The sequence below is a fragment of the Crassostrea angulata genome, chromosome 2, assembly GCF_025612915.1.
Source record: "Crassostrea angulata isolate pt1a10 chromosome 2, ASM2561291v2, whole genome shotgun sequence".
NCBI lineage: Eukaryota > Metazoa > Mollusca > Bivalvia > Ostreida > Ostreidae > Magallana > Magallana angulata.
Genome location: NC_069112.1, coordinates 44,801,347 through 44,814,225, shown reverse-complemented (window position 1 = coordinate 44,814,225; position 12,879 = coordinate 44,801,347).

Sequence of the window (12,879 nt, the reverse complement as noted above, 5' to 3'; positions counted from 1 at the left end):
TCTTGTCTTAAGGTTTATCAGACTTTTTAAACACCTAGATAGAGTTCCTTCCATGATCTTGTCTTAAAAATTTCCACTTCATCTTTATCAGACAATTTAAACATTTACATAAAGTTTCTTCCGTGATCTTGTCTTAAATTTTTTAACTTTATCTCTATCGGACACTTTAAATATTTTGCTCATACATCATTTAATTGAAGAAACTGAGGGAGAGAGAGAGAGAGAGAGAGAGAGAGAGAGAGAGAGAGAGAGAGAGAGAGAGAGAGAGAGAGAGGGAGAGAGAGAGAGAGATTTCATTTGAAATTCACGAATATGTTATCGTTTAAAGTAATGCACATTGTAATAGAATGCAACAAAGCAGTTTCAGTCCACGTACTATACCTGTCAATCAAATTAACCCGCGAGCTGCACCACGTGCTCTTTCCGTGATAGTGTTTTTCAAGTCCGAAGAAAATAGAAATATGTTTGACAATAAAGTATTTTATAGTGTTTTTAATGTATAATATGATTCTTACACACTCTTTGTGTGAAAGTTGATTTGTTTACATACTACGTTATTTAAGCAGAAAACTACACGTGTAAAACCCGTCTCTCTCTCTCTCTCTCTCTCTCTCTCTCTCTCTCTCTCTCTCTCTGAGTGTAGAGGTGGGTGCGAACAATATTGTGAAAAATGAACAGATCCAATTTGTTTTTAACATCTTTCAAGTCCATTCCAATCATTCCCATTTCCATTTCTTTTTCATCCAATGATATTTTTTAATTGAGATTGCTTATCAAACTTTCAGAGAGTCGAAGATCCCCTCCCCCTTTTCCTCTACCTTCTTCGAGTTCAATGTTCATGCATTTAAAATTAAGACTTGTTATCAGAAATATTATGAAAGCTTTTGCTTCCCGTACTTTAGTGAATAAGCAAGGGAAGCCGTAAGGCACTTGTATTTACATGTAACTGACTCACTACACCTTGGAGTAGTGTCTCAAATCAACAGAAATTTTCTTGATAAGAAAAGATGCAATTTTGCATAATGCATTAGAAGTATATACATGTAAGTCATACAGGCGAAAATATATACAATTTGTATTTAAACAATTAAAATTTCAAAAGTTCGATGAAATTGAAATAAAACGCATGCAAATTTAAACTTGTTATTTGCGGTTTATGCACAGATACCGGTATGTTTTACAACACAGATAGAGTTACTTCTCTCGTTAATATGCATGGCGACGCGTTTAAAATATCGACGTCTACATTTCTACAGGGTACGATTTCTCCTGATACCTCTTTTTACTCTTCGTTTTGCATCGGTGATCGTCTGTTTAGCACAGTGTCCTTTGATTTTGCAAAAAAGGCTGTTGATTTTAATTAAAGCTGGTCTGTTTCGTATTAAAGCATGTTTTTAAAATAAGTTGTTCGTTTTGTTTAAACATCGATTTTACCCTTTCCACCGCACTTAAATAACATTTCATATTAAGTATCTACGACAAGGTGTATATTTACGTAAAAATAATAAAGACCTTTAGGGACTCTTTAATATCTTAAAATATGATTATCTTAATACACCTTACTAAAGACCTGTTACACCAAAATTAAATGTCATATTTTATGTGAAGTTATGGAGAGACTGTTTTTATTTTGATATTACGTTACTTTCATAATTGCTGACATACATTCATAAAAGTATTTGGTCGTCTTGTTAGTTTAAATCGGCCGAACTACTGAGGTATATATGTCGGTCGAAAAAAAGTTGAGGTAGGTTGTTCCCTGTTCGGGGAAATGAAGTTAAATGGACTATTATGTGAAGAATTTTACTTTGTAGTAATATGTCTTAAAATGAAAATGGTAATAAAAGAAGCCCCAATCAATAAAAAGATAAAAATTAACTGGTTTTTTTTTTTGGTTCTCTTTCTTTTGTTTCTTTTTTCTTTTTTGAATTTGAATATAACTTTGAGAGTATCAACAAAATCCTTCACATGTAATGGTTACTTTGAGTGCACATCAAAACTTGTTGTTCATACACAGTTATAGCTGCTAAATCATAGTGAAGACTGGTTGTATTACATCCTTCATTGTAAATAAGTTGAAGTTCACAATAACAAATAAATTTTGAATATATAAAGCTAAACACACATCTGAATATTCATTCACGAATTAAACTGATAAATAAAACATGTTAAAATTTATTGATGTATAATTAAATATATTATACAGGAGGCGATATTTCACGAATGTGAACCTTTACGCACACACATACCGTAACACATCATTGAGCCTTTCGTGTCAATTTGTCAGAGCATTGCATACAAATATCATATCATTGCAGACAATCTCATAGCATACTTTTTAAATCGCATACCATAGCATAGCACACAGTTGTGAAGAAAATGACTAATTATAATAATATCATGGCAATTTGTTGACGGACTATGAACTTTGAACTGTCACTGTTAAGCAAATATCTTAACTGCGTACATTGTACACATTCTGAATAAACAAAACTCCACACTTCTATATGTAGAAACCAGGAAGTTATTGAGGCATAGTTTTTTACAGACGCCAACGTGGAAGGAGGTGAGCGATATATTAATAAAAAAACAATGTGTGGTACATATTAATTTCAAGTATTATACACATATGAACATGTTCATCGTAGTGTTGTTAGTTAATTACTTTATCCTCTTAATTGTTAGTTTAATATTTTAGGTCAGCGAAACTACTGAACTGATCTTTAGTAATTGTTTTGCAATATGTGTACGAAAATCTTCTTCCATATAGTCGACATGGCTTGCTTTTTAAATACCGTAAATCATTGAGCACAACTTTAAAGTGTTTAATGCATAACAGTGTCTGATTGCATCCTGTTTCCTAATTGGTACCGTTAAGTCGGTCAAAATGGACAACTCTATAAATAAAAAAGAATCAAAAAAAAAAATCAAAAAAAAAAATCAAAAAAAAAAAAAAAAAAAATCAAAATAAAACCACTTGGTTGTAAACAAAATATGACCTACAAATGGCAGACAATTCTGTTGATTATACAAACTGTTTTTTTTTTCAAGATGCAAATTTAATAAAACGAAATTGTGAAGGTTTTAGCAATTAACAATAAGAATGTAACTATATCCTGCGTGATGCGAGTTTGAAAACCAATGCTCACGATTTTCTCTTAGCTTTTCGTCTTCCCCATATTGATATCATTATTTTAACAAGTTTAATTTTAATTTTGCTGATTTTTTATTAGCTTTTTTCATAATCAAATAGATATTATGTTTAGCTATTTAAGTTGACTTTGGTCATTTCTGTGATATGATATGTTCATATATAAACGATCCAAAAGCAAACAAAAAATCATAAAAACATCTGAAGACATCCATAGAATAATTTGATTAAGATGAACACATTCTGTTGTTGGAAAAACAACCCTTTTTTAGTATATGGTTTGATAGCTTTTAATGTCGAGTGCTAGACTGTATGAAGACTTCATGAAAACCCTTGACACTGTCATCAAACAGTACACATTTATATACCCCTGAGATTGTGCTGATCGGTATTAACCCTTTTTAAAGTCAAACAACTTCTAACTGGAATGTACATATCTGCCATCTGGCCCCGAGGTTATAAAACTTTTTCCATACTCGTACTCCAACTCGTACTCCGTACTCTAAGTATGTGCTCCACTGAGTACGACTCTCAAACCAAGGTTATAACAGTTTTGGAGTACGTTTTCCGCTGAGTAATATTTGTAATATCCTCCAATAGCCGATCGATGAAATTTTACGTCTCTGGAGAACGCCAGAGAACGGTAATTCATGTTAATAGTCCTGGCATGTAGGCAAACTGTACACGTATTCAGATTAATTATTTATCAACAAAATGTAACACAGTATTTACATGTACATATTACCTTCTTCATCTGCAGGCAAGGAGATGTGTCTGCATCTATAACTTATTAATTTTTGAGCAACAAAGACGATAAATCCAGTGGAATTGGTAAAATTATCTACAAATTGTGTTTATGTCAAATCTCTCTCTCTCTCTCTCTTTCTCTCTCTCTCTCTCTCTCTCTAAAATGAGACTCAGAGAGTGATTCATGCATGTGATAATTAAGTATAATTATGTTGTAAGGAACGATATGAATATAAAAGAAAGAAGTAAGAATTTGCACGGATATAAAGAGAGTATTTCAACATAGAATTTAGTTCGATATATCTTAAGTTTTCCTAGCTTTTTAACGATTTTGATATTTTACATGCCAGGAAAAGGTCAGAAACGACGCCAATACAAAACTGGAAAGTCACTGCCCCCAAGTGGATATCTCTTAAGATATTTAGTGAGCAGTTCCTGTATTAGGAAAAACACTTTACTCTATGCAGCTTCATGTAGTATGTATGGTCACCTAGGAAACCAAATATGTACGTCATAATTTTAAAAATATTGCCAATACAAAACTTGAAAATTTGAAATCTTATCTTTATGTTTACAAATGCTATTCTTTACATTTGGGCATGTAGCAGAAAAACAAATAACAAGCGTAAAATTCACATATTCAGTCCGTGTTGGTACCTGGTTGTTACGCTGTCGAGGGAGAGAATATGCACTTGTACAAAAAAAAAACCCTGCTTATATGATAATATGAGTATTATTTTCGCCATTTAATATGAGGATTTGCTTGAGGAATGAAAAAATGTTTTCTTGAAGTTCACAATGACAAATACATTTTAAATATATAAAGCTAAACATACATCCGAATATTCATTCATGAATTAAACTGATCAATAAAACATGTTAAAATTTATTGATGTATAATTAAATATATTATAAAGGGGGCGATATTTCACGAATGTGAACCTTTACGCACACAAATACACAACAACACATCATTGAGCCTTTCGTGTCAATTTGTCAGAGCATTGCATACAAATATCATATCATTGCAGACAATCTCATAGCATACTTTTTAAATCGCATACCATAGCATAGCACGCAGTTGTGAAAGACATAACTTATAATATCATGGCAATTTGTTGACGAACTATGAACTATGAACTGGTACTGTAAAGCATATAGCTGCGTACATTGTACACATTCTGAATAAACAAAACCCTACACTTCTATGTGTAGTAAGCAGGAAGTTCTTGAGGCATAGGTTTTTTTACGACGCCACCGAGGAAGGAGGTGAGTGATATATTGATTAAAAAACAATGTGTGGTACATATTAATTTCGAGTATTATACACATATTAACATGTTCATCGTAGTATTGTTAGTTAATTACTTTATCCTCTTAATAGTTAGTTTAATATTTTTAGTTCAGCGAAACTACTCAACTGATCTTTTGTAATTGTTTTGCAATATGTGTAGGAAAATCTTCTTCCATATAGTCGACATGGCTTGCTTTTTAAATAACGTAAATTATTAAGCACAACTTTAAAGTGTTTAATGCATAACAGTGTCTGATTGCATCATGTTTCCTAATTGGTACCGTTCTAGTCGGTCAAAATGGACAACTCTATAAATAAAAAAAAAAAAAAAAATCAAAAAAAAAAAAATCAAAAAAGAAAAAAAAAATCAAAATAAAACCACTTGGTTGTAAACAAAATATGACCTACAAATGGCAGACAATTCTGTTGATGATACAAACTGTTTTTTTTTCAAGATGTAAATTAAATAAAACGAAATTGTGAAGGTTTTAGCAATTAACAATAAGAATGTAACTATATTCTGCGTGATGCGAGTTTGAAAACCAATGCTTACGATTTTCTCTTAGCTTTTCGTCTTCCCCATATTGATATCATTATTTTAACAAGTTTAATTTAGCTTTGCTGGTTTTTTATTAGCTTTTTTCATAATCAAATAGATATGATGTTTAGCTATTTTAAGTTGACTTTGGTCATTTCTGTGATATGATATGTTCATATATAAACGATCCAAAAGCAAACAAAAAATCATAAAAACATCTGAAGACATCCATAGAATAATTTGATTAAGATGAACACATTATGTTGTTGTAAAAACAACCCTTTTTAGTATATGGTTTGATAGCTTTTAATGTCGAGTGCTAGACTGTATGAAGACTTCATGAAAACCCTTGACACTGACATCAAACAGTACACATTCATATACCCCTGAGATTGTGCTGATCGGTATTAACCCTTTTTTAAGTCAAACAACTTCTAACTGGAATGTACATATCTGCCATCTGGCCCCGAGGTTATAAAACTTTCCATACTCGTACTCCAACTCGTACTCCTTATTCCGAGTATGTGCTCCACTGAGTACGACTCTCAAAACCAAGGTTATAACAGTTTTGGAGTACTTTCTCCGCTGAGTACTATTTGGAGCATCCTCCAAAAGCCGATCGATGAAATTTTACGTCTCTGGAGAAAGCCAGAGAACGGTAATTCATGTTAATAATCCTGTCATGTAGGCAAACTGTACACGTATTCAGATTAATTATTTATCAACAAAATGTAACACAGTATTTACATGTACATATTACTTCTTCATCTGCAGGCAAGGAGATATGTCTGCATCTATAACTTATTAATTTTTGAGCAACAAAGACGATAAATCCAGTGTAATTGGTAAAATTATCAACAAATTGTGTTTATGTCAAATCTCTCTCTCTCTCTCTCTCTCTCTCTCTCTCTCAAATGAGGCTCAGATAGTGATTCATGCATGTGATAATTAAGTATAATTATGTTGTAAGGAACGATATGAATATAAAAGAAAGAAGTAAGAATTTGCACGGATATAAAGAGAGTATTTCAACATAGAATTTAGTTCGATATATCTTAAGTTTTCCTGGCTTTTTAACGATTTTGATATGTTACATGCCAGGAAAAGGTCAGAAACGACGCCAATACAAAGTGGAAAGTCACTGCCCCCAAATGGATATCTCTTAAGATATTTAGTGAGCAGTTCTTGTATTAGGAAAAACAGGGAAGTGTTTAATTAAAAAATAAAACATATACTTGGGAAAATCACAAAAATACTGAGATCCATTTATTTTCACACTCAAATAGTATACACTAAGGAAATTATTTGGGTATTCCAATTTAATTGTAATCTAGTATATTTGACTTTTAAAATTCTTGTGAGAAAAAAAACATCTAATATCTTGAGGGGGTGCGGTGGGGAAGGGGGTTAGAATTGCATCAAACAACATATGCCAACAGTTTCCAATATGAGGACCACGTTAAACCGAAACAACGTGTTCAAGGAAACTGTGTACTAAAGTTGCTGTAACCCTTTTTGTGGGGTTTTATTGATTGTTCAAGTTTTTCTCACTTAGTCAAGGCTTGAAAATGTGTGTTTAGAATTTATACATACACGTACTGTGTCATTTTTAATCTTAAGTAACGTTCATTGATATTTTTGAGCAAGCATTTTCTTATTCATCTTTAAAATTCGAAATACATGTGTTAATTTTGATGCATTTGACATAGATATTTGGTTACTTTAGAGAAAAAAGGAATAACTACTGGTACTGTACCAGTTATCGGCTAAGACCAGTTATCGGCTAAACTGAGAGTTCGGGTTTATAGCACGCGACAAACCAAGATTTTTCAATTCAGTCATCTTTTTCGAATAAAGAAAAGAAATTTTGCTTGAAAACTTTCTTGAATATGTTTTATACATGAGCTTAAACGATTATTGTTTACCGCTGATTTTCCATCTTTGCACTTTCAGCAGTGGGGGAAGTGACGTAATAAGTTAAAAATTGAATATTACCACCTTGTGATCAGTTATTATATCCCTTCTTTGATTTGACATATAAAATCAGTACATTTAACATGTATAAACAAAAGGAATTCATGAATTTCCGAGAGATTCGTAGAGCAATTGAACGCCTGAGTGTACAATTATGTATTGAATAGTATACAATTTGGTGTATTACCGTATGATAATAAACGAGTTATTATATGAGTTTTGTTTATAATGTATCATGACCCCGAATACTTTAGTCTGACCTCACAAGGGACATGATTCAAACTACATTTAGCAGAGTATAAAATCAACATGAACACGGAATTTTACTATGTTATTATCACGAAGTCGATAACTGGTACAGTAAAATCCTAAAAACTTGGCAAATTCGGGGCGCGCTTAAAAGCACAAAACAAGATGTTTTGGGTTCTAAATGATGATATAAACGAACAGATTAATAAATAAGGAGTTCACTTTTTAAAGTATGTCAAGTTTTATCCAAAAATATACAGAAATAAGGAATTACGAAAAGAAAACTTTAAATTTTAGCCGATAACTGGTACAGTGCCAGTATATGAAATATCTAAATAGAAACTTGCTAATAAAATAAAACAATTTAAAAGATGAATATTCCCACAGCTAAGCTATATAGTCCCCTTCAGATATCTCTCTCTCTCTCTCTCTCTCTCTCTCTCTCTTTCTCTCTCTCTCATAAATTTTAGCTTCGATCATGCGCATTATGATTAATTTAAGTGTTATTTTTTTTTTTTTACATAAACAAACTTTTAATTAACTGTAAATTACCCGAATTCTCAAGCAGAATATATACGTCGATCATAGGTAATGTTTTTCCATAACTGTGTATTTAAGAATAGAATTTGATGTCATAACACCAAATTTTATTTTTAAATATTCATTTGTAGAAAGATACTAAATAAATACAATACGTAAGACTATGGGGTCACCGGGACCCACCATCCTTATATTCGAGCGTTTATAGTCAAATGTTAAGCCAAACAATGCATTTCACCTTGTGTATACTTAGACATGGCTATGCTCTCGATGTTTTAATTCGAAATAAATAATAAAGATCGTAAGGTAGGTGATGTTCCATGGTAAAATTTCTTTGATATTTGGAAAATAAAAATCAAATACTGGTAGATGGTTCGAAATGGACACTCTACCTTCCTGCAGTAAAATTAAAAAGAAGTTGCGGGCGATATTAGACAAAGAACACATCTAGATCTATGCAGCTACATGTAGTATGTATGGTCACCTAGGAAACCAAATATGTACGTCATAATTTTAAAAATATTGCCAATACAAAACTTGAAAATTTGAAATCTTATCTTTATGTTAACATCTCATGCTCTTTAACCTGCATTTTAATTACTTACTGCTGATTCTTAATTACTTTTTATACTCCAAGTAAGATTGCTTTTTCTTAACTTTCAAAATAGGTTTTTATTATCTTTAATGGTCTCGATATTTCGAAGTCAAAAAAATGAACCTTGTTCAAAATTACTGTAAAGTTCACAGCGTTTTTGACACTACAGAGGAAAGGCAATTTATAAGCCAATATTTTCCACATGCAGACAGTAGCTGTTCTATTGAAATAAAAAAAAACAAAACAATCGTATAGATAAACCACAGGAAGTAGGATTCGACCCCCCCCCCCCCCCACTCACACACACCAACACCAATTCCTCTTAAAAATATTTAGTTCCAGGGGTAGATCCAGAATTTGAAGTTAGAGGGGGGCGTCAGTATAAGACAGGGAGTCTGGAGAGGCCGCTTTGAGGCCTCCAGATGGTCCAGGGCAAAGTCCTGTTGGTGACCCAGGGAGCAAAACCGGCCCCGGAAGCTCCAGGATTCTAGAGATTTTGTAGGGTAAAAAGGAAGTCTTCAAATAAATGTTTGAGATATTTCTTGTCGGGATTACCGGTATACTTTAAGTAATAAAATTATTTACAATTTTTAAAGGTTTGTAGATTTGAGACCTACAGTCATCAAATTCCTTTGTCTCGTAGAAATCCAAGAAACATATCCTTTTATTTTTTTTTCTTTCGAATGACTGTAAATTAATCAGTTTAACAATCAAGTTCAATGGGACAATGTAAATTAATGAAGTTTTAATAACAGATAACAGCTTATATTATAATAACAACGGAAGAGTCCTTAAAACACTAATTAGTATAACCAATTACTTAAAGGTGGGATATGGGTGACTGGTCATATTTGAACACAAGGACAGCGTAACCAAAATGGGTTTTTTCTGGGGCATTTTAGTTACACCATTGAAGAAACGCGTTTTCTTCATATTGCACCATTGAAATCAGTTTAATGTAGAGAAAACCCCCAAGTTAAAAAAAAAGATAATTAAGACTCGCAAGTTGTACATTTTCTTTGTCAGAAGGAGTATGATTTAACTTTATTTGGACAATTTTTTTAGGGCTTTGGGGGGCGCCGGGTGCGACCTCATTTACTCCGCCACTGATTTACTGCTTATTCTATAAAATGTTTCCCTTTCCAAGTTTTGTGGCATGCAACATAAATGATAACTGATTAATAAGTAATAGAATGTGTTGGACTTTTATGCATCCCTCATCCTTTGTAATGTTTAGAACTAATCTACATTTTCACTATAATCAAAAAAGGGACCCAGCAAGTACATCTGATTGAAATTAATTAGTAACGATACATGTACATTGATTTCTTTGTTTTAAATGATGGGGTGTATGGGTCGTATTATTCTTAAAAAGCCGAGCTATTCAACGGTAGTATTTTGTACGTAGATTCACATGTATATATGTACATTAATTAATGAAGCAAACTATCAAAAACTTATTTTGATAATCTTGGTTGCAGTTCGCCCTTACTCTCAAATTCACCTCCATCATATCTGAATATGTCATTAAAAAATGGTTAAAACTTTCCATTTTAGTTCATATACATGTGAATATGATTAAGTCATAGCGTATAATACAGCAGCGTTACAATATGAACAATATTATATGTTTGCACTGCATTTTATTTAAATTAAATGTCTTGAGTACGACTTTAAGAAAGCTTCATAGCTTACTCAGAAAATCGCCGTTTTGTACTCAGTCGGAGTACGAGTATGAGTATGAAAAAGTTTTATAACGTCGATACCTTGAGTACGAGTACGATTTGGAGCACGGAGTACGATTTGGAGTACGTGATCGTACTCAAGAAAGTTTTATAACCTCGGGGCCTGGAATCATGGATAGATTTCGTCCATTTTTGAAGTAGCGATAAAAGTGTATAAGAAGAATGTTGAATCATCTATTCTTTTGTAAGCTGTACTGTGACATCATTTGCTGCAAGGAATTGATATTTAGCCAGCAATTAATGCACCTTAATATCAGAAAGTGTATAATTACTTTGTTCTCTTTTTTAATGGTTACATGGTCCCAATACACACGTCCTTGGAAAAAAAGAAAACATTGACAGTTATTGAATAATGTATACAAGGCATATTAAAACCATTACTTCATTCTCACACAAATGAAAAAAATCTTAACACCACTCTAAGGTTCATTAGCGCATACTCTTGTGCTAAAATAATATATTGATAAAAAAAATAGCGTGTTTTAATTTGAAAAGGTGCTTGAATCAAACTGTCGATATAATTAAAAAAAACATAGTTTCATTGCTTAACTGAAACTTTATCAATTTGTCCGTATTTTTCTGAAACACATATGTTTTATTTATATCAAAGCAAAACAATCTAGCATCAGTCGTTAAACAGTATAGGTCATATGCTCATGACATTGGCCAATGCCGCTTTTCAAAGTATTTGGGGTAGAGTTACAATTTTGTCAATTTTGCACATACCAACAGAGAAAATGACATTTTAATACCCGTACCGCATTTAACGACATATCTTCATAAAGACACACCAATTTGTTCCCAAGTAACCATTTAATAATTTATCAAATGGAAATATATTTGGACTTTTCTTATTTAAATTTACCTTTTCTGTTACGTTGCATGCAGATCAGAGTTGATTTAATTCTTCCCTTTGAAGTAGGGTTAGGAGAGTATTTCAAATGTATGTGTCATGAATTTCCGCAAAATAAGTCATAAATCTAAGTCAGTACATGTACATGTATATTCAAACATTAAAGCAACATAATGTTTAGTAAATGTTAGGACTATGATCATTTAAGTTATGTTTTGTAGTCATGCAAGTCCCCATATAACAATTTAATTGTGTTTAAAATATAATAAAGGGTCCCAATAATTTATATGTTGACAGAACAATAACGAGTAGGACAATATATTAAACAGAGCAAGTGTAGGCCATAATATGCTTCCGCAAATGTAAATACACACCATTTTGGAGGAAACTACTTTAGATTTAAAAAAAGATCCATTTAGAGTATGAACGCAGACACTCTTATATCCGGTAAATAATTCTATAGTGTTTGAAAACGAATTGAAAGAATGGTCAAATATATATAGTTGTCACACTTAGCTTAGTGAAGTTACATGTACATTATGTAAATATTTTTTAAGATAATTAGACAAAAGGGATTTTTTCTTTTAATATTCTCCTGTAATTTAAGTCAAAGACAAATGACGCTTTAACGAACCATGTATGATATAGTACAAGGTGTCAAAAATATCTGATACCTTTTGAAATTCGTATAAATTAAAAAGAAATGGCCAAAACCTATAAATTGTGACTCAAATAAAACGTAAAATAATAATTATAAAAAAAAATATAATCAATATAAATCGAACAAGAGAGCCGACATCATCGTTTTAAAACTGTATTATCAAGCACATGCTCCAGATATAGTTTTACAAATAATGAAAAAAGGAAACCCGGATGAAGACTACTCAACAATTAAAACATTATTTTAAGAAAACCCAAGATTTAAGAAAAACAATCTGTACAATAGCTGTTGTGAGGAACTGTACCCAATGACTTGATGTTGTCTTGGATAAAAAAAAGAACGTCATCTGCAGCACTCTGTTGTGTTTTTATAAACAATGCTCAATTTGTCATATATTAGATATGTATGTTTTTGAAATTTCTTGAGCACAAATTTATATCATATGCAAATATACAAATGTATTTGATTTTTAATCAGATAAATTTAATTTAAAGTTATTAAAGAGAACATGGTATCATATATATTCTATGAC